Raw genomic sequence first — 22,529 nt, 5'->3', positions numbered from 1 at the left:
AATTGCCTGTTGAAACGGTCTTGATACCAAAGTTTATGGAGAGCCTATATCCTTTGGGCAAGAAGAAAAAAGAGCTCCCTCAGAATTTAACAGTGGATCCTCTCTAGGCAAGTCTCCTGGAGAAACCTTCCCGGCTTTCAGAGGATGTGATGTTTTCAGTCCCAGTTGACAAGATTGAGGAGCTTACCCTTAAAAGATCTCTTTCAGTCTTGTAATGCGTTTCGATATTCATACAGTCTATGCCTCCCACTCACTTGCTAAAGACTTCCAGGCTCTATCCTCCAACATTCAGGAAATTGAGGATTACTCTCAACTGATGGGAAAGATGAAGATTCAAGCCAAGTCTCTCTAAGACCTGATGTTTGACACCTTAAGAACCCCGGCATTGCATCAGCAGGGGCAGTAGCCGCGGGGCACCATCGATATCTGATAAGATGGAAGTGGGTGCCATCCAGAAGAATTGTCTCTTAAGGGTGTCTTATTCAGGCATAAACAAACAAAACCTGGTCTCTTAGGCAAATTATTCATAGATGAAGTGTGTAAGTCGCTTCTATTATATATTCAGCGATAAAACTCCTCATATGTGGTAGTGTGCAACACTTATTGCCTTATTTTTTAAAATAACTTTTTCAAACGGTCAGTACCACAAGAAAAACGAATGGTGACTAGTTTACAGACTTCTCAAACCATTCAGTACACCAGAAATAGTGTGAAAAAAGTGGGGGGATAAAATGACCCCTCACTGGCGCACCTCCAATGGGGTAACTGGTAGGTACTCACCAGATAGGCCCCCTGTTCTCATCATAGGTGGTCATTTTTATCCCAAAGAAAAAGTGTCCAACAAAATAAAATAAACCGTGCTAGTGCAGTAGAGTGATAAATGATCGCACTCCAAGTTGTGACAAGAAGTGATTAAAATAGGCAGACACACCTTTTTCACAATTACTTCACAGATTGTGATCTGTCAAATTAAAAGATTGGCAGGTTGCTATCCTTGCAGACCAAAACCAAATGCCAACATGTTTCTTTGCCACAAAATTTTGGCAAATTCTTCATGTCCAGACAACTTTGTCACAGCACCAGTGTTGGACACACCATTCTTGTGGACTGTCAATTGGAAAAAGTACAAAAACCACTGAGTTAAAAACACAACTTGTTCACCCCCAGGTAGATCCATATTCTGAAGTTAAAAACATGATAGTTACCCTCAATCAGCTTATATCGCTCGTGCCAGCTTATGAGGTAACCTTGTAGTGTAACAAACTCCTCATGTGAGTCCTCCTTTATGATTGACCCTTCAGTCCTTTTGTCAATCTAAACCCATGCCCCAGAAGGAAGTAAGAGTTTTAAAAAAAATATGTTGGTACTCACACATACTACATATTGTTGCACCAACTGTCACGATGTAACTTTGTAATCATGAACATAAGCCTAGGATAGATGTCTTGGGTTCCCTTAATGTATTCTGATGTTGTGGAGTATTCACACGCACCCAATACTACTAAAAAGTACATTGTTTGGCGATCATCACCAGCCCAACGGAAGGAAGTAACAGGAAGTAAAACACTCGTATCAACTCCTTCTACACCCATTCTTAATGTAAATACAGGGCTCACAATCTCAGGGCATCATGCACAATTTTGCGACCCCCATGAACGGTCGTTTCTCGTTAAAAAGTGCCCCTAGACCAATGACACCACATCTAAAACCATAAACTTTCCATTTCTGCTGCGGTTATATATAAAAATAACATGGTTTAAAAAAATAATATATAGACATTTTAACATACATAATATACAGTTTTTGGAAGTCTGAAGCATTAATTGGTCCATGTAAAGTGTTACTCCCAATGTTCTGGTATTATTCCGTATTGTGTTCAAGAGCTTCTGAGTTGGCCGTCTTGTTTGCTTTTTGTGAGCAGGGCACACGGTTGAATTTTAATACTTGTGCATGAGCTAAGAGGAACTTTATTAGTTGGCAATTCAATGGAGTGTCAGTTGGATCTAAGGTCGCCATAATTTGCCGATCTGCACGCTCTTATGCCTCTAGTGTTCATGGCTTTTTTTAGAAAGGGGCTCGTGCTTGAAATAAATTCGGACAAATACAGACAAAGTGGATGAATTCCTCCTTACTGCTCCCACATAGTCTGCAGTCTTTGGGCCCATCATGGACCCAAGTTGGCTGGTTCATGATAGATGGAAATTTACCCAGAAGTAGAGCCATTAACTGTAGTTTTCTGTGGGCCGAGAACATAATTGTTAAATATGAAGCTGGGATAAGGGATTTGTAATTGGATATTACCATCCAAGCATGTTTTCTTGCGCTAAAAGTGGTTTTGTCTACTAGCAACGAGTGGAACTTAGCTGATTTGTTTACAGCTTGCTTAAAAGTCCGGTAAGGCAGATTAGTTTCCCAGAGTTCTCTTGTACAAGTGTCTGTTAAGGCCTTTTTTAGGAAATGGGTTATGGGGACTTTGCGTCTTTCTCTATTTCGTCCCACAGAGCCTTATTCAGTTCCGAGGCTGCTATGTTTTGTTTCAAGCTGTACCAATGCTTGATGGTTGCATACTTCCTTCCCAACATTTCGTTTGTTACCCCAAGGATCCAGGCAAGATTACTGAGGGAGTTGCAGAGGCAGTGATTGTCCTCTCATACTGAAAGAGTAGACCAGGGTCCACATTACTTTTTTAGCTAGTGGTGGAGCAGAAGTGGATCCTTCTGCTAACTTTCTCTCCCAGGAGCTAGATACCTTCCTTTTCCTTTGCAGACCCTGACCCCACTAAGACTGCTGGTCTGGAGATTACGAAGGAGGGATTACTGAGTAGGGGTTTGTCAATCACAGGTTCGATATCTTTGTAAGCCATTATAAATCCAACAGTCAACAGCCCTACCAAAGATGGTACACTGATGCCCAACAGTGAACACAGAGGTCTCTCAAAATATTGTGACCTTACGCCTCCTTTTATGGTACATTATCTTAGGAGAATGCTTTCAGGCTCTCCTATGGAGGCATGTCCACCAGCAATTTTACATATGGCTGCTGATACTATAGCTGAACCCCTCTGCAAATTAATGAATATCATTATCCATTCTGGAATGTATCCTCATTCTTGGAAACAAGCCATCATTAGACCTCTTCTGAAGAAACCCAATCTGGGCTCTAGGTACTGTAAGAATTATCGTCCCATCTCCCTGCTCCCTGTTCCAGCGAAAATTCTGGAATTACATCTCAACAAGCAGTTTAGGGAAACTGCATATCGGCAATCCCGGCTCAATGAGTCGCAGTTCGGATTGAGAAGGCATCACAGTACAGAAACGGCCTTGGTTTCAGCCTCGGATTACATCAGGCGTACAGTGGACAAAGGGCAGCGAGTAGTGCTAATTCTCTTGGATCTGTCAGCAGCATTTGACACCATCTTTCCTACGCTGCTGCTGGACAGACTCCGGAGTCTTGGTATTTCTCCTCTAGCACTTGCCCTTCTGTCTTCATTCCTGACAGGGACATGCCATTGGGTGAACTTAAAATCTTTTCACTCAGACTCCTATTCACTTCCTTGTGGAGTCCTGCAGGGGTCTTCCTTGAGTCCTACCCTTTTTAATCTATATGTGGCACCCCTCGCAACAGTAATTCATTCTTTTGGATTAGAGGTGGTGTCATTTCAACAAGTTGTGATCATTGTGCCATATTGTTCCTTGATGATTGTGAAAATCAGATATCAAATGTCATTATTGTCTCTGTGAACTAGACTCTAATAATAAGCTGTATTTTTTATTGTATGTTGTCGTATAGTGTGTGAATGAGGATATGTCTGAGCTGTATGAATGAGGTGATGTTTTATAATGAAATAAACGTGCTACACTTATTCAAAAAATAATTAAAAAAACATTTTTTTCATATAGGTAAATTAGTATTTGTTGGATCTCTCTGTTTTTTTTTAATATATTCTGTCTTGTTGATTGTTGTCCATCATATGATGTTGATATTATTGTTGCCTCAAGTTCTTACACTTGAGTCATATGCAGATGATACACAAATTATGGCTACAATCCCCATGGGGCAGGGCTGATGGTCAGAGAATGTCCGTGGATGTATGTCCGGAGTAGCAGACTGGATGTCTGCTAACTTCCTTAAACTTAACGGGGGAAAAACTGAGGTGATGATATTCGGATCAGTGGCAACCAAATGGAAAAGTAACTCCTGGCCCAATCTTTGGGATGCTGTCCGGTCCTGAGTGAAAAGGCTAAGAATCTGGGAGTCCTGATGGACATGGAACTTAGCCTCAAGACCCAAGTGAATCGTACCATTTCTACATGCTCCTGGCTCATAAGGATGTTAAGAAAAATCTTCCCTTTCATCCAGCGCTCAGCTAGGATCCAGGTAGCACTGGCCCTGGTAATGTCCAGACTTGATAATTGCAATGCCCTGTACCTGACTGCTAATAAGGGCTTACAACATAAACTCCAGGTACTGCAGAATGCACTGGCAAGACTCATTCTGGACATTCCCCAAAAACAATCAGCCAAGAAGGGATTAGAACACCTACATTGGTTTCCCATTGAACAACGTATCAGTTTTAAATCACTGTGTATGGTTCATAAGTCATTGCATGCTTCCTACCCTTTAAGGCTGAAGACCATGTTAAAATGGTATTCCCCAAGTCGATTATTACGCTCCTCACCTCAAATGTAACTACTGGTACCAAGAACCAAGAAAGTGGGGGGATAAGGCTTTTTCAGTGGCAGCCTGTACGCTCTGGAATTCCCTACCCCTGGCGCCCAGATCTATCCCTCTTCTGCTCCGGTTCAGAAAAGCCCTTAAGACCTGGCTGTTCACAGATAAACGGTGAGCTGAAGTTCTTTCATTTTGATTTTGGACTCCGTGGTATGTACGCCCTCTCTCTAGCGCCTTGATGTCCTTGGGTGACTACTGTGCTATATAAGTATCAAAATCAATCAATCAATCAATCAATGAAATCTCAACGTGCATCTATTTTAAAAGTCCCTAAGGCAAACTATCTGCTATTGAAAGTATAGTTTCAAGACTGATTAAGGGATTAAGCACCAGATGTACTAACATTGGGAATAGTTATACCTAATTGCAATTTCGTGCTAATCGCACTTAGGTAATCACAATTCCTAATGTATGAATCTTTTATTTTTTTAAATAGCTTTTCCTAATGGCTCACAAATCAATCTACTCTATGAATATTAATGAGGTAGGTATCAATTTGCAACCCATTAGGAATGTTTGCCATCACAGGGATGGCGGCCTGCTAAGGTCAGCAGACCACCATGTCTATGATTGCTTCTAAATAAACTAATCTTTGTTTTTCTGTTGAAGTGCAGCCTGTTTTCCCTTAAAGGCAAACAGGATGCTTTTCAAAAGTGAATCAATCATGTTTGTAGCTGTTATCATTGGCTTGACACTATAACCAACTGAGACCTCCTATGCTGATCATATGCTTTCCCACAAGGCAAACTACCAGGCATACAGTCATCCAGTTATACAGCAGACAAAATTACAGTTGGCAAAGCAAAGTACAATCTCTCCTATGAGGGCCTAACAAGGATTCTGCCAGTCCAATTCTACTATACCCATGGTGTGCACTAAATGCTATTGAGGTTAGCGCATGTTTTTCACACTCAGTATGTTAGGCCCACTAACTCTTTTAATAAACAATCAGACATTTATCCTTTATCATTGATTTTCCCCATAACCAGCTCAAGCCCTTTGTACTGAGTATAAGCTTTCCAAAAAGGCTACCCTCTGGCATACAATCTTAAAAATCGAAATGTATACATAAATAGAGTTGGCAAAGCAAAATACTCTCTCTCCTAAGAAATCAAGGACTAGCAAGGATCATTTTAGTGTATATATTCTATCCCTACTAGGGTAATCTGTGAAATTATGTGTATCAAAATACCTGCCTGCAGGCTTTAGCAGAGATAATATTCCATCCTCAAAAGCCTATTGTCTCCAGTCATGGTTTTCACAATAAATGGGTCAGGCCTATTGGCTGTGTCATAAGGTTTCATCATAAACAGATCAAACCTATGAAATCTGGCATGAAATTCCCCATTAACTGATAAAGGCTTTACCCTTTAACAAAAACTAGACCAACTGCCTATGTTACAAAGTTTCCTAATAAGCAAACAAGAGCTATGGCATTGGACATAACGGTTCCAGTGCACCAAACAGGTATACAGCCTTTCACTGTAGCCAACTCAGGCCTACAGTTTTCAGCGTAAACCTTTCCACAAGTCACCCATCAAACACACAGTCATAAAATTAGAAAGGTATATAAAAGTAGAGTTGACTAAGCAAAAGATTATCTCTCCTTAAACTGCCTACCAAGGATTCTCACTGAGGAAACTTTCTACAACCATAGTTTGTCACACTGTATGACCAACACCAAATCATTGCCTACAACAATTATCTATGAAATTCCATGCAACAAAATACCTACATGTAGGCTTTAAAGTAGAATAGTAACAATACACACCGTTTCGTAAGAAACAGATCAGGCCAATAGCCATGATCACTGGCTTGCACCATAATCGACTCCGTCCTGCGGTATTGGATAATACATTTGACACAAGCCAATAATTGCAATACAAGCAAGCTTTTTAATGGGAGCCACCCTGTCCTGTACTCAGGGAAACGAACATGTCAGTGGAGTCTAAGCTCCTTCCAATGTATGACTCTGAAAGCCCTTTTTTGTGTTAATCCCATAAAGTCAGGCGACAGATGCACTGTCAAGTCAGAATTGAAAATCCATTTCGATGAGTGTATATCTCGGCTCTCAAAACTGAAATCTATGACTGTGCTTCTCACACCTGTACTGCCACTAGAGAAAGCAAACAGTGTAAATTGTCTGGTTATCTAAGACACTTTAATGGCATTACAATGTCATAGATGTGTTCCTGGCAGGCAGGAGGATAAATAGCATGTTTTTCTAGAAGTACAACACTTCTGTCAAATCAACACATGCACTCTCAGCTACCAAGATGTGAGTGGAGCCAAAGCCCCTCTTTTGGCAGAGCTTCTCCAGCTCTTTTTTTAGGTTGATCATTTAATGTCTGACAATCAGATGCGCTGTCAAGCTAGACATACAATGGTTTCCACTGGTATATGTCCACCTGAAATGTCCTGTAGAGGAAGCATAATGAAATAAAAGGGCTACCTCTGCAGTTGCAAAAGTCTACTGAAGGGAAAACATGAATTATAAAGAACAGTAGCTATATTCACTCTTCCAGGGAAAGCACACAGCATCATCAATCAAATCATGTACTCCTGTCTCCCAAGATGTGGGCAAAGACAAAACCCTTCTCTCCTGGTGGATCTCACACAATTGTCTGACGCTCATAAAAAGTAGAATTGCACAGCCGGGTTCACTTTCCTTTGTGCTCAATTTTACCAGGTGTATGGAAAAGCATTGGTTAATAGTGTGGCTGGAAATCTTCTACTAATTCAGTTTTCTATTACCAATGTTTCTGGATTCTAAAAAGCAGTACATCTGTACCTGTTCTTATGAGTACATTTACTGCTGCAGATGTACTAATTCTGATGAATTGAGACAGTGCCTTGAAGCATGTTGTATGTCTGTGATTGGCATGGAGAGTAAAATGGAGTCTATGAAAAGTTGCATTATAAGGAAACCTTCAATTTTGTGGCTGCATTATACACAGACTCTGTGTAAGCACACACACTTTCACTTGCACATGCATACAGGTAAAGATCCACATACACAAGCACTACTCAGAAAAAAACCCAGATACATACAGCAAACCGGCTAACAAATTCACAGGCCATACAGGGCATAACAGGATTCAAACTTTGGGGTGGAAGGCTAACACTTCAACTAGGAAGTCCAGCAAAAGTCCCATATTCAGAAACCTTCTGAGACCCAGTCAAAATTGCGAATGGAGCTTCTATCCTGGCACAATGTTGAATCTACATTTTTGGAAAATTAGTGAATTCTCAATCACAAATGGCAACTTACAGCAGTCTAAATGGAATAGATATTTTACCAAAGAAGTTTGGGAAAGTCAGAAACCTGAGAGTGGAAGATTGTTACCCTAGAGTAAAGAGCTGCTATCTTCTGTATTTTGTGATTGTGTCATTGGAGGGTCACATGCACTCGAAATCAGAAAAGCCAAACAAATGAATGTGTAATGTAACTGTTGCTCATTTAAAGTTCTCCAATACCTTTGAGTCAAGTTTGCAGTATATATGTCAAGATGTGGAGGAAAGTAGAAAAAGGGAAAAAAAGGCATCTGCATTCACGATCTTCTAATTTTTGGTAGATCGATGAACAAAACAAGCATAACTTTAGCCATACTTGAATTTATACGTTTGTAGGAGAAATCTAGGAATGCAGACCTATCTTCAAGCCTACAGTTGTAGTCCGGAATATATAGCATAGAATATCAAATGGCCTCAATATAATAAGAAAATAATGAAAATGTAAATAAGGAGTATATAATATCAAGAGGCTGCAATATCATGACCAAAATATCAAAGCCCAAAACATTGAGAAGATAAGGACATATAGCTAAGTTTAGATTTATCATTCACCACTCCAAATCTATATCACTTGAATATATAAATATGGAAAAATAAAATATCAATATTTTAGTCGTAGATATCTTGGTCACACATTCTATACTTCATTTTCTGGATCTGCACCCATGTTTAGCATGCACCAAAGTGGGTGATTCAGATCCCACTTTGATAAACAGGTCTTCTTTCCATGCTGTACTGCAGACAAGAATTTTTGTAGAATGCTATCTAACAGCAGCGTTGTCTCCATCCTGGGGCACCTTCAACAGATGCACAAAGAGGTGTACCATTTCTGGACCTCAATGTCATCTGCCAAGCTTAAGCATTAACCAGGGAAAGACAACTGAGTAGGCTTACCATAGAGACTTCCTTACCATTTACCAGTCTTCAGTTGCACCCTTCACACCTGCAATCCACCAATTCGCAGTACTCAGAAGGCTAATCAGCAGCAGCATCCTGCTATCCAAAAGGCCTCTTTGAATATATAAAGGTGCACTGTCTCCACACCCCTCACTTCACTGCCCGGGTCTTCCCACTCCAGCTGCAGGAATATAAACTACTAGCAGCCCGTCCCGACCTTGTCCGGGAGCAATCAGGCTTCAGGGCCCCCGCCCGCCCCGGCCTCCGCCCGCCCCGCCATTGTCCGTGGGTGCCCTGGAGTAGCAGCCCGTCCCGACCTTGGCTTCAGGGCCCCCGCCCGCCCAGACATTGTCCGTGGGTCCCCCGGAGCCTTACCTCATCCGCCGCACCTCCCCGCGCTCCTGAGTTCACCGGTCCGCCGCTCCTCGCCGCTCCTCCCCTCTCCTCCCCGCCTGTCCGCCGCTCCTCCCAGCCTGTCCGCCGCTCCTCACCGCTCCTCCCCGCCTGTCCGCTGCTCTTCCCCGCACTCATGTCCGCCGCTCCTCCTCACGCTCCTGGATGTCGCTCCTCCCCGCGCTCCTGATGTCAGCACGCACGTGGCGGCCGGGGCTACTTCCATGGGACTACTTTTTTTTTCTCGTAAATTTTTTAAATAATGTATATTTTTTAAATTTATATAGCCTATGTCCATCTGCACACCCTGACAATTTCAACGATGTATCGGTGTGTGGATTGGCACTGTGGTTCCCGAGTTTACCCACCTCAAAGGTTTAAAGTTCTTCCTTTATAATAGTAGTATAGATATACTTCAACTGTCTGGAAGCACAGTTGTCACCTTCCATTTTGTGCAAGGACATCTCAGGGGTATTTAAAAGGATACCACTGATCTCCACTACTTTACTTCAATCATACACAAAATGCATGTGCTACATTAGTGTCACACACCAACAAGCTGGGTGTTAGTGCAAGTACTTCTAATTATTTTGTTCAATCTGTGTCTACACACTCATATATCCTCTCCCTGTGAAAACAATCACTGGGGAGGATGGATGGATGAGAATACAGGATAGAATGAAAGGGGGACGATAAGCAAGGCAAAAGAGGTAACCGATTGGTGCTAGTTAGGTTAGGAAGGTAGTGAAAGAGTTACGTTGAGAGAGATTCAAAATCATGACAGGAGAAGAAAAAGAGGGACAGAAGAGAAGGGAATGTTGGGTGAAGAAATAGGGTTGGTGTGAAAAGACCTCTGTGAGATGTGAGATTGCATGCGGAACACTGGAAACATAGAGGGCCCAATTCACAAACGCAAACTTAGACCTGAAGTCTAAATTTAGGCCTGAATTAAAAGGGCCATATTCAAAAAGGTCAACTTAGGCTTAGGTTTAAGTTTGTCTTTGTGAATGGACTCTTATACTTCAAGTCAAATCTTAGACTTCAGGGCTAAACTTAAACTTCAGGTCTAAGTTTACCTTTGTGAATTGGGCCCACAGTAACTTTCTCACTTCAGAGTGACATTGTAGATACTGTGGCTGTAAGGTGAAGGGAGACAGCCCTACCACTTGGAAGATGCGACTTCCCAAAACCAGGCCTGATCATATACAATTTCAGGAATGAGCTTGTGGTTAATGGGAGCTAAATAAAAGTTGACATTTTCTGGAGATATCCTAAGAAGAGGCTTACCAGTTGGATCCACTGACGTTGGACTGTTTTCAACATTATATCATTCTGGAAGCATGATTATGTGAAACTGGCTGACTGACTTTGCAGCTAAACAAAATTGAAAGCAAAGCAATAATGTCAATAATGGAAACATATGTCTTGTGCATATTAAACTCAATACTACTGCCATTCAGAGGGTGGTTTGTGCCAAACTTTTCCTCCCCGCCCTCAACTATGCTCAGCAAACATTTCCCGGCATGATGGGCACTGCCGTAGAAAAGATCCAGTGCAAAGTCTACAAGAAGTTATTCCACTTCCCATCTCACACAAGGAGTACCTTGATCAGTTTGGAATTTGGTCTGTTGGAACAAAACCAGGAAAGCTAGGCAATTCTTGCTAAATACTATTTTCAGACAACGGCTGCCCCGAACAACACCATGAAGGCCCTAATAAAAATAATTTTTACATCTACAAACTGGCCCAGGTCCAATAATCTGGTGGTAGCTAAAGAATATCTACAACTTGCAAGGGAGGACTGGGACAACAATTTGATTAATTATAATTGCATTAAAACCGCAATAAAAAAACAAATGTACCATTGTTTATTAGAAGTGGACATAGTAGACCTCCGTATCCGGGCTTCTCATGGCGCCACAACTGCTCAGCTCAGCCAAGTCCCATCTCCATCAAGCAGTATAAAAGCACATTTTAAAACATATGCCGTTGGCTACAATAGTCCTGCTTCCAATCAGAGAATTGAACCCAACTTGGAAATCCATTGATAATATCAACAGTTGTAGACAATGTAACCCCAGAACAAAATCCTTGGCACACATAATTCCCTGCAGTCCGGCATTGCAACATCCCCCGCTGACTCCTACTGAGGCATACTTACAGCGTGGGATTCCGTCGGCCAAAGAGGCCGTCCCTCTTTTGTACACCATGGACTCAGTGGCAGACAAGGCCAAGTTTGGGAAATTCGTAATGCAAGACCGAAACTTGTTAAAGAACATGAGTAGTCTACAGCCTTAACAACTTGCGATTCACCTCTCACTGTTGGTAACGTGAAATGGACTTTACATTGAAGTAACAAGCTTTGACTAACTCTGTTGCTGGGTCTTTACAAACTACGGATCTGTGTATCTGACTAATATAGACCTCAATTTGTACATACATCTGGTACCTAATCTGCTGTGGTCCCCTATCAGCCATCATGACCGGCCTGATCTTGAGATGTCCCCCCCCACAAGAATACTTATGAGGCTGGCTGCACTTTGGAAGTCACACTATCCTAGGCACATAACATCTTAACTATAAGTTCCGTTGTTGCAACAAATCTTGATCAATTCTGCTGCCTCAGCCCACAAATTGTAGACCTTTGGTACCTTCAGTATAGACCTGTCGCCAGGTAATTGCCATTTTATCAAACATACATTTTAATGCACTGCACTTTGGCTCTATGGGTTGTGTCACCATGCGCAGTATTATCTTGAGCCGTACTCTCCTAGGCACGTGTAGCCTCTGTATATGACCCTTCATAAAGCCATCCACACTTCACAAAATGAACTTGAAAAGACACCACACTATGCATTCATGGGTTGTCATTATGCCAAGTATGACCTTGAGTCGTACTCTCCAAGGCACATCAGCACCTTATTTATAAAGCCTTGAGCATTGTTGACACTGTGTCATTTCCATATATAACCTTTTATTATGATTTTTTCACATAAAAAATGAATTACTTCTGGCAGTGTACTTTGAACTTTAGCTTTATGGGTTGTGTCATTATGTCCAGTAAAATCCTGAGCCATCTGTGCCTTATAAAACACAGACCTAATGCAGTTTCTGCATATGAGTCTTCATTATGTAATCTGCACTTCACCTCTAGGCTCAGTATTTCACACCTTATCTCTATACTTCTGCTGTACACTTGACACATTAACATCCCGAGTCCTGTGAAATTTCGTAATTACTACCTTCCGCACCATCATGACATGCTACATATACATCATTAGCATGCACTATCATCCTTTCATGATTTTAAGGAAAAAGGGGAAGCTGTTGTAATCTGAATTTTCTAATGCACTGTATTAAAATTTTGTTTTAATCATATAGGGCCAGATGTAGGTAATCCCAGATTACCGATTCTTAAATACCGAATCATACCGATTCGGTATTTAAGATCTGGCAATCGGGATGTAGATAATTTTACCGAATTAATTACCGAATCGGTATGATTCGGTAATTACCGAATCGGTATTTACTGATTCGGTAATTGCCATTCATTTCTATGGGCCTGGAGGCCCATAGGAATGAATGTCAATTACCGAATCGGTAAATACTGATTCGGTAATTGGGGGAAACATAGAAGGGCGGCAGGGTGTCACTTTGACACCCTGTTGCACCCCGCAATTGGGCATGGGTGCACATGTTGCAGACATATATGCCCTTAGGGCATGTATGTCTGCAACAAGGCACTGCTTTAAAAGCAAAAAAAATGCTTTTGAAAGGGTTTTCATTTTTTACCACCAACTTATAGTTGGTGGTAAATAACGACTTCTTAAACCCCTGTAGCACTGATTACAGTGCTACCTACATGTCAAAATACAGATTCGGTAATTTTACAGAGTCGGTATTTTTCCGAATCGGTAAAATTACCGAATCTGTATTTTAGCATGCCCCTAGATCCCAAAATCAAAATACCTGTCGATAACGGACGAAATCGGCCGTTACGACCGGTATTTGGCTTCCTACATCTGGCCAATAGTGCTGTAAAATATGTTAGAAAGTTATTTTAGGAGTGTTTATTGCTGTGTTCTCTCACACTGTGATATTTGTTTTATGTAACTAACTAAGTAATCTTACAATAAACTGAACAATGACATTGGCATCAAAATATACTTTCTTTCTTTTTAAAATGTAGGAACTAGTGCTGTGAGTTTTCACACAATCACTTTATGATGTTTCTCCACTGACCAGCTGTTGTTTTGTATCACAGGGTCAGCTACAGAAAACACATTGGAAACTTCATAGCTGATCGCCATGAACTCCATCACTGTCTATGAAAATGGCCAGTTCAAGGGGCTCAGTAGGACATTTACGGCAGATGTTGTGAATCTGGTATTGGAGAACTTCGGAGACTGCATCTCATCTGTGAAGGTGGTGGGGCAGCCATGGCTAATGTACGAGCATCCAAACTACCAAGGAGGGTTCATTCTTCTAGAGGAGGGAGAACATCCTTCGCTTGACATGAATGACAAGGCATCTTCTCTGAGGCTGATCACTGATGACCTGACCAATCCAAAGATCACAGTCTATGAGCATCCCAATGCCGCTGGTAGTCAAACAGTTCTGACTCAAGAGACCAATCTAATGTTTGGAAACATGAGTGATAAGATATCATCCCACAGAGTCCAGAGTGGAGCATGGCTTCTGTACGAGCATCCAAATAGAGGGGGAAGGTATATTCTAGCCAGGACTGGTGAATATCTGGCAAACTACTGTGATATTGGTTTCAACGATCAAGTATCCCATGTGTATCCTTTGCGCCGTGGGAAAGCCTCTGTGACCGCCACACTTCTGTGGGGCAAGAAAAAGATAGAGAGTGAAAAGAACATCCAGGCAGATCAGTATTTTTACGTCAACAACACAGACAGTGAGCAGGAGTTCACTGCTGCTTCTTGCAAAGAGTATGAGAAATATGTCTCCCATAGCTTTGAATTCAGCAATGAGTCTTCCATCAAGGTGGGTGCTTCATTTAGCTTGGGAGGAGTGGCCAATCTTTCAGCAGAGGCGTCCAACACCTTCTCAGTAAAGAAAGATGAGGTTGAGGCAGTCACCACGAGGAAGACAGCAGAGTTAAGTGTGCCGATGAAGGTACCACCACGCTCAAAAATAACAGTCAGTTTCATGAGCAAGGAGGTTACCATCTCAGTTCCAGTGGAGCTGAAAATTTTCCAGGGGAGTAAGACGGTGACTGAATATGGCACATACCGCTGTGAGTCTGGCACAGATATCTACATAGATGTGCAATCTGAAACCATTAGTAAATAGGAGTACCTGCCACACCTTCTTCTTGTTAGGGTCTATACCTCAACATTGATTTGCTATTTGTGCTTTTTTTTTTAAACTGAGAAATCTTTAAAGGATTCTTTTAGGGTTTTCATTTTCACACACCATATTTCACAAAAGATCATTAGCTAGCAGGCAGTCGACCTGGGACCCAACTAATGCTCAATGCCATAAAATGTGTTTTTCTGGTAGGTTAACAATGAACTCTGACCCCTTACAAGAATGTCAACCAATGGCATATATGAACTGGGTCATTGGTTGTCATTGCTACATAGCAGTAAGACTGTATCCTCGAGTCAGCAAGACAAGGCTATACTTTACCTTTCAAAGGCAGTCACTGGGGTACTGATGTATGGTTGGTTGTTTACTACCTTAAGGCTGTCATTGGCCAGTGTGCGTTTATGATGCGCTTCAAGCTGACTGCGCACTTGAGGTGCTTTGCGGCAGTGATTCTCTTGTGCCTGCAGGTGTGCCATACCTTGCTTCTGATGTTTACAGCAGCATCAGTGTCTGTTTGCTCTCAGCATAAACTCTGCTAAGACAATAGTCTGGCCATTTGGTGTCATTACAGCAACAATGGCTGTTTTTTACAGCACATAGCATAACTCCATGATATATATATACATATATATATATACATATATATATATATATATATATATATATATATATATATATATATATATATATACACACACAAAGAAGGAGAACAGACCACTCTCGTCTTCAAAAAATCTTTCGTCTTTATTGCCAAGTAAACATCAGTGACGCGTTTCGGGCACGAATGCCCTTGATCACATATATATATATATATATATCCCCTAAGCATCTCTGCTTAAAAGATCTCTTGCTGAAAACTTGTGCAAATCAGACTAATTCCTGCCCTAGAGCCCAATTGTCAGAGCTGCACATGTGTTCTTCTGCTGTCCACAGGACAGGAGCCAAATCCATACTCTGACTGTGAGTTACTGTTCTCTGGAGTCGAACATCTGTCCCAAAGCTTTAGTTGATGTACAATATAATAGATTACTGGTGCCTTGCTCAATGTATTTGTATCAGCCAGATACTGGAAGCAGGAGCATACGTCTCTGGGTGTGTAGGACCATCTCTATGGTTTTCAATATCAGAAGAGCCCCCTAGAAGAATTTGAGACCAATTCACTAAGAAGGGCCTGAAGCTGTATTCGTAGATTTACACTTACATTCAACTGTAGATTTACAGCTTTCTTGAAAGCTTACATTTTTTCAGGAATATGCATGGTCCCGGTATAGAATTTCCAATCATTGGAAGGTCATGTGACATTCACAGATATATCCCATTCCTCTGCAGTGTTACCCATAGCAGCACACTCTACATACAGAGAATATATGCCCTGTGCAAATACACATTTTTGGTTTTGTTTTCTTCCTTGGAAACCTACAATCCCAACACATTTCCAGATGATAATTCCTCTTCTCACATGGCTGATCTACAACTCTTTCCAGGCAAGAAAGGGGAAGAAGAAGAACTTGTGAATGTCCACAAACATCACTAACCATGCCTGGAATGCCCACATCCTACCCTTGATTGGAATGTGTAGCTGCAGAGTACGCCAATAGGCTAATGCCTTCCTGGAATGACTTCATGAGTTCCTGGGAGGTGCAACTGAAGTACATTAAAAAATGTCAATATTCATCCAACCAATGAGACAGTGGCATAAGAAGGTCACCGTAGGGCCCAAATGCAAGAATAAAAAATGCCCCCTTTTGTGGAAATAAAAAAGTGTGATATTTCTGGTGCAGAGTGCCCTCCTGGATCCTAGCCCCAGGTGCAATTGCACCTGCTGCTCCGTTGGTAGCTACATCCCTGAATAGAGAAACATTTAAGTGCAGCTGTGCTGGATTACTCGACTTTAGATTGTTTGCCATTGTTTCTCATTATATTACATTTTAGCTGGCTTAAATAGAATCTTTGTGTACTTTTTTTTTTTCTAAACAAATAACACCCCTTGAAATGAAATAGACAAAGTACATGTTTGTACATTTGTGTGGAATAAGGATTACTTTCTATTGTGGGTTTTCCTCCAGTATGGGAATCTAGTCAATTATCAGTGTTTTCATTTCCTGTATGATTATATCAGTTTCTGGTTGAGAACAAATAAATCACAATTTTCAACAGTTCAAGAGTGCATTTGTGTGATCACTATTTTGAATTGGAAAACTTTATTGTCACCATCACAGCCCTGATATAGTGGATGTTTACCAAAGTGCCAGGGTAGCAAAAATGACTTCAGTTACTTTGACATCTCTCCTTATTATAGCAGAGGAAATTACCACACATGAACTTTGACTCTGATGTCATCACAGGAAGTTGCTCTACCCAACCTTTGGGCCTGATGATAATACAGGAAGTGACATCACTCAACATAAAAAAAGGTACAATAATAACATGGTAAAAATAATTATACTAAAACAGATGAAAGGTTACTCATACTACCAGCCATAAATTAACTATGGTCCTGCCATAGTAAATAAAAGCTGCAAATATTATAGACTAAGGGCAAGCAAATCATTGGCTAGCTGAACAGTCATCTTCTTCTAAAATGTGGTCCTCATATTCCCAAGTACAGCCTCCAATGCTCCATCTCACCTCAATCCTCATATTCCAAGACATTGCCCGAACTGCCCAGTTATAGCACCAGAAGAGGATTTTTGTTGGATCTGCCCTCTATCTGATCCAGTCTGGACACTGACTGCATGGGGGCAGCTCCTGGGTATAAATGTATCTGCCACAAGGTGCAGCTGCCCAGCTCACACTAGGTGCCAGATCCTCTGCATCTTCTTGTAACTGCCAGTGGGTGACAGGAAACCACAGTGTCCAGTCTAGTAACAGCAGGCTTAATTTAGTGACTGAATTGTTATGCGTTAATACAAAGCCAAGGTATCCAGGTACTTATAATAGTTTGGATCTACAGTCACAACATCTGTTTGGAATGTACAGTGCACCCTCCACAATCTGAACTGTTTCCAGTGAATTGTTTAATCACATTGGCCCATATGATTGAGACGATGCGCCTTCACTCTAGAAACTGCTACTATGAATAGAAGCATTGTTCATTTGTATGAATGAAAGCTTTGTACAGTTGTAGATGAAAATATTGCTTACAGAAACATTGAGCTACCAAAATATATCAAGAAAACATAACAAAGCTACTCACAGAAAAATGTATTAAAACAAATACAATGTATTAGAGGACTAAATTGTCATAATGCAGTACAATAGAACAAAAAATATATAACACAGAAATATTACAGAACAAAATCATTTTTTATCAAGATATCTATGATGGGATTCAGAGTACTAAAAATTGCTACAGGATACAATAAGGTATAGGTGATCAGTCCTCAGCGGTCACACAGTGGGGTGACAAAGTTAAAAAAAGGTGTGTTAAGAAAGAAGGTTAAGCAAGGCAAACACAAAGAGCAGTGTTGTTTGATAATCATCATTCTTTTTGACATTGGCACCTATAGTCAACAGCGCTTCAATACCACAAGAAATGAGGAATCATCATAAAGACTAAAATATGGAAGGAGTCAGAGGTACATGTAACACCTAAAGAAATCAATAAATGGGGAAAAATGAGTGCCACTGACCCAAGAGAAAAAAAAACAGGAAGCAGTACCGAAAGATAAACTTACATAGAGTGTAGCCAGGTAGTTCACATTAAAAGTAGGTATCAACCTAACACATGGGCATGTGGCCTAAAGCGTCGTATAAAATCACTTGCAAAAAATGTCAACAAGAGCCTGATAGATGTGTTTTAATTATCATAGCAAGTGTCAACAGCACAAGGGAAAAACATGACACACAGGTTGAAAAAAGGGTGACGCAGGAGGAGGCACTTACCACTGTCAAAGCCCAGTTTGCTGGAAAAGTCTAAAAATAAGGGAACATATTTAATAAAATACCCAGCGAAAAAAAAATATCAAGGAATATATCTAAAGGTGCCAAAGGAAAAGGAACTTACCCAAACTACTGATGCAGTAGTTGGCTCAAAGGCTGGACCCTAACGGTTGCACTTTTCACCCATGACTAGAGGTCGCACCTTTCAAGACCATCATCAGTTGTGCAAGTCCTGTATAGTTTCCTTCCATTTGGGGATCCCCATAGATATAGCAGAAATTCCACCCTCAAGGCCTAATCACGAGTTGCTCATAATGTTCCAACCCATGAATTAAACCCTGCTTGCACATTGGCCGGAATTATGAGTTTGAAGCTATTTAACACATCCAATATTTATCAGATACATTAAATACCTCAAGGATTATTACATTTCAGCAGGCCAAACGTGCTGACATTTTACAGGGGAAAACATACAGTAATTACTGTAGCATGCAGATTTTGGTGCATCAAACACCAAAATCAGCATGTTATTCCCCATAAACTCATTATAAGTTTTATGTATTGCACCCAATAAATAAAGTACACTGTGGTATTGTTGTGTATCAGGGGTGATAAATAAAAGCTATACTCATAATCAGGATCTGTGCAGCTTAAATACAACACAGAGTCATTCTGTGAGATAACAGTTTGTTGATGCACCAAGCAATCAAATATTCGCTCAAGTGCAGTCAAATTGGCCACTTCATCGAGTACTTCAGTACCGCAACATTTCTTGTGGATGGATAAATGTATTCCACCAATTCAGTTAATGATAGCATAGAATTGTGAGGTCATGTATCAAATAATCTGATAGTAGGTGCGTTTTATCCAGGGTTGCAGGATCTTTAGCTAGCTGCACAAAAACCTGAGTACCACAAATCTAGTGTGCAACCAGAAATCTATTGTGATCCTGTTTGATCAGAGACAACCTTTGGGTGAAGTGGAAACTCAACTTGGAAAAATACTTTTTTGGAAACTCAACTTGGAAAAAGACTGGAAAAGTGAGGGCACTTTGTTTCATCATGGTAACAAGTCACTGTGTTACCCATGAAGATCCTGCCACGTCCTTGTTCATAAACTACTCCATTGACAGCTTTGGCTGGATTGCAGGAGCAGCATTTTTTGATTGGGCAAGGGCACAATCATCAGGGGTAACATGGGTTTTGTGGTTATCATGTTTAGGAATAAAGTGTAATGCAGGTGATGAATTGCACAATATGCCTCCATTTCAAACAAAATGAGAATAATAGGTGCACACCACCACTGCAATTGGAAGGCTTGTGCAGGTATCACCAGTCTCAACAAAGATTCAAGTCCCGCATGTCTTGATCCAAGCCTTGCAGGAAAGTATGTTCTTTATATTTAGAATGCTCTTACTGTAACTGGGCAGTGGGCTCTGCGCAGTTACTTTCCTCCAGCCCATGGCCAACACCCACCAGATACAGCCACCCAATCCGCCAACCAAACAAGATGGCTTACGGCATGCCACACTTTTGTAATAAATACAGAATGTTACTGCCCTATTTATTCCAGATAACACTGTGGGAAACTGTAGTTCATTACTAGGGAGTTATTTGACAGACTGCTGCTGGTGTTTTACTCTGCATGTGAGAATATTTTACTTAAAAAGATGAGGAACATATTTGAGAACCCATAGACAATATGCCATCATTTTAGCTTGTGGGAGAACTAACCATAATTTTCATGACAAAAAAAGCCCCTTCAGACTATCATTCCCAATGGAAATGCTTTAGGTTTTACAGCCTTGTTCTAGATGGGTTCTTGTGTGACACACTTTTGTCATAAACACAGATTGTTAGCGATATGGATGTTCATTTGAACTCTGGCAAAGCTGTAGTAGAACACTAGGGAGTTGAGAGAGCATAGAGAGCAAACCACTATACCCCTAAGCCAAAACAACCCAAAATGTACCTTAAGTCGATCTCCCACATTCATCTGGATGAGAAAGGGTGTTAAAACTCAAATCCACGAAGCAATGTGTCCATGCATTAAGACTGCTGCTAAAGCATCAGAATCAATAAAATCTAATTGGATTAAATATTTTCAATTTAAAAATAATTTATGCTCACTCAATCAATAAAACACACTTTATTCGGTTTTCACATATCAAACCATAAACATATTCTAAAATGCCGTAAATGATAAAAAGGATAACATTTTTTTACAGACCTCACTTTGAAGACAATACTACCGTAGAAATTCTTGTACAATGCCTACAATCTGTTATAATGCATATATCATAAATCATGAAAGATAAAAAGACAGTCGAAAGGATGATTCTAGAAGCCTCCTCTAGATTATATATATTGGCAGAGTGGCTAAAATACAAAAAATATGCCCTTATAGCCACAAAAATGTAATCAAGGTCAGCTCTGAGCTTCACTGCAGATTTTAAGAAATTATGAACACAAAAAATAGAATCTTTATGCAATAATTGTATATGAATAAAAGCTGGGCGCACCTGCTTAAATTTCAACCTCATTAGGACCGGAATAATAAAGGTTTCCGTGGAGCTATTTATTAGTTGCAGAATATGTGGAGACTCACCGTCGGAGCCAAAGGATTCTAAAATCTGGCCTCTACTACTCCCCCTTGGTAGGCCCAACAGGAGGTGAAATGAGTCCAATCGGAACCTAGTCAATATTGGATTTCCACAGTTCCAGCTCTTCCCTCTACATTTTCCTTACGGTGCAAAGGACTCCCTGACCCAACCCAGATCGCTCTTAATCACTGATTCTCGGTTTGTGAAAAGTTCCACTCTTCCCAAACTTCCAAACTACTTTTGATGTATCTGAGCCAGGGAATGTAATGGGCATAATAAAGGGACATACATTCTTTCAGGATTAAACAACTCAAAGTTGTACCCTCATTCAGCCTAATCTTTAGCCGAAATGTTAAAGGGCGTAAGGCCAGTTAAACACAAAGATAGGGCACCCCCAGTTCTTCATGAGCCACTACCTTCGACATTTTTCGAGGCACACCTAGTAAACGCTTCAGGAATGAGTTCTCAACTACTTGTAACTCATTCGTGGAAACATAACCCCATATTTCACTACTGTAAGCTGCTTTAGCGACCCTCTTGGCCTGGTATATCTTTAAAAGTGCAGCAATCAGTCTTCTGCCTAAATTGGAGCAACATTTAAATACCGTATTTGCACACACTAGGTCTCCCCTTTTCCTCTGTTTTAATGGGCCCCAGTTCATTTGATCTTCCATTAGGACTCCCAATTATGACAAAATGTCAGGCTGAGGAACTTGAGCAGATCCAACCATGAATTGAAAACTCTTTTTTGGGCAAAGTCCCACCTGCATCACATATGATTTAGAATCATTTATTGTCAAGTCCAAATTTGCCATAAAGGAGGAAAAGGAGTCGGGCAATGCTTGTAACCCCCTTGTGGTCCTAGATTAAAGTACTGCGTCGTCTGCATATAATAAAACAGGCAGACCACGTCTGCCTACCTGCGGATAATCTACCATTGTGCTCACTCAATAACTTAGTTCCAGACAAATTAAAAGTTAAAGGGTTTTAATCACAACATTTGAAAACAAGCAATACATATTCAATGCTATAAAAGCTCTCAAAGCCAGAGTAATATAGATTAAGTAAAAATCAGAAACTATTCCCAATGTACAGTTCCAAAAAAAAGGCCATCATCTATAGTAGAACAAGAAAGTATTCTGCCTCCACCCAAAATTCAAGGTTTTTTGTTTGTACAATACTTGCATGCAAAATAAGAAATTTGAAAGAATCATTGTGGGGTGAGCAAATGCAAAATTTCTTCCCCAAATCAGCTGAGCACATAAAATATTGCCATTACCTTAACACCTAAGCATTGTACAGTTTTCTTGAATAATTATTGAGCATCCTCTATGCTAATTCCATCTGGAGATATCTGAACAAAAGAGTTATATTTACAATGTCACGCTGCTTG

At 40.7% G+C, this 22,529-nt stretch overlaps 1 pseudogene across 2 annotated transcripts in view; it reads left to right on the top strand.

Moving 5' to 3' along the window:
* Positions 1–16,814, top strand: part of LOC144768054 (epidermal differentiation-specific protein pseudogene) — a 103,524-nt pseudogene extending 86,710 nt beyond the window's left edge. For both annotated transcript variants that reach the window (XR_013598445.1, XR_013598446.1), the window contains one exon: positions 13,580–16,814. The product of XR_013598445.1 is annotated as an epidermal differentiation-specific protein pseudogene, transcript variant X1 (transcript). The remainder of the gene's footprint in view (positions 1–13,579) is intronic.
* The last annotated feature ends 5,715 nt before the right edge of the window (positions 16,815–22,529 follow it).

This window comes from Lissotriton helveticus, chromosome 7 (assembly GCF_964261635.1).
Source record: "Lissotriton helveticus chromosome 7, aLisHel1.1, whole genome shotgun sequence".
Lineage (NCBI taxonomy): Eukaryota > Metazoa > Chordata > Amphibia > Caudata > Salamandridae > Lissotriton > Lissotriton helveticus.
Note: the sequence above shows the minus strand (reverse complement) of the source record. Positions and strands in the feature narration are given on the sequence as shown.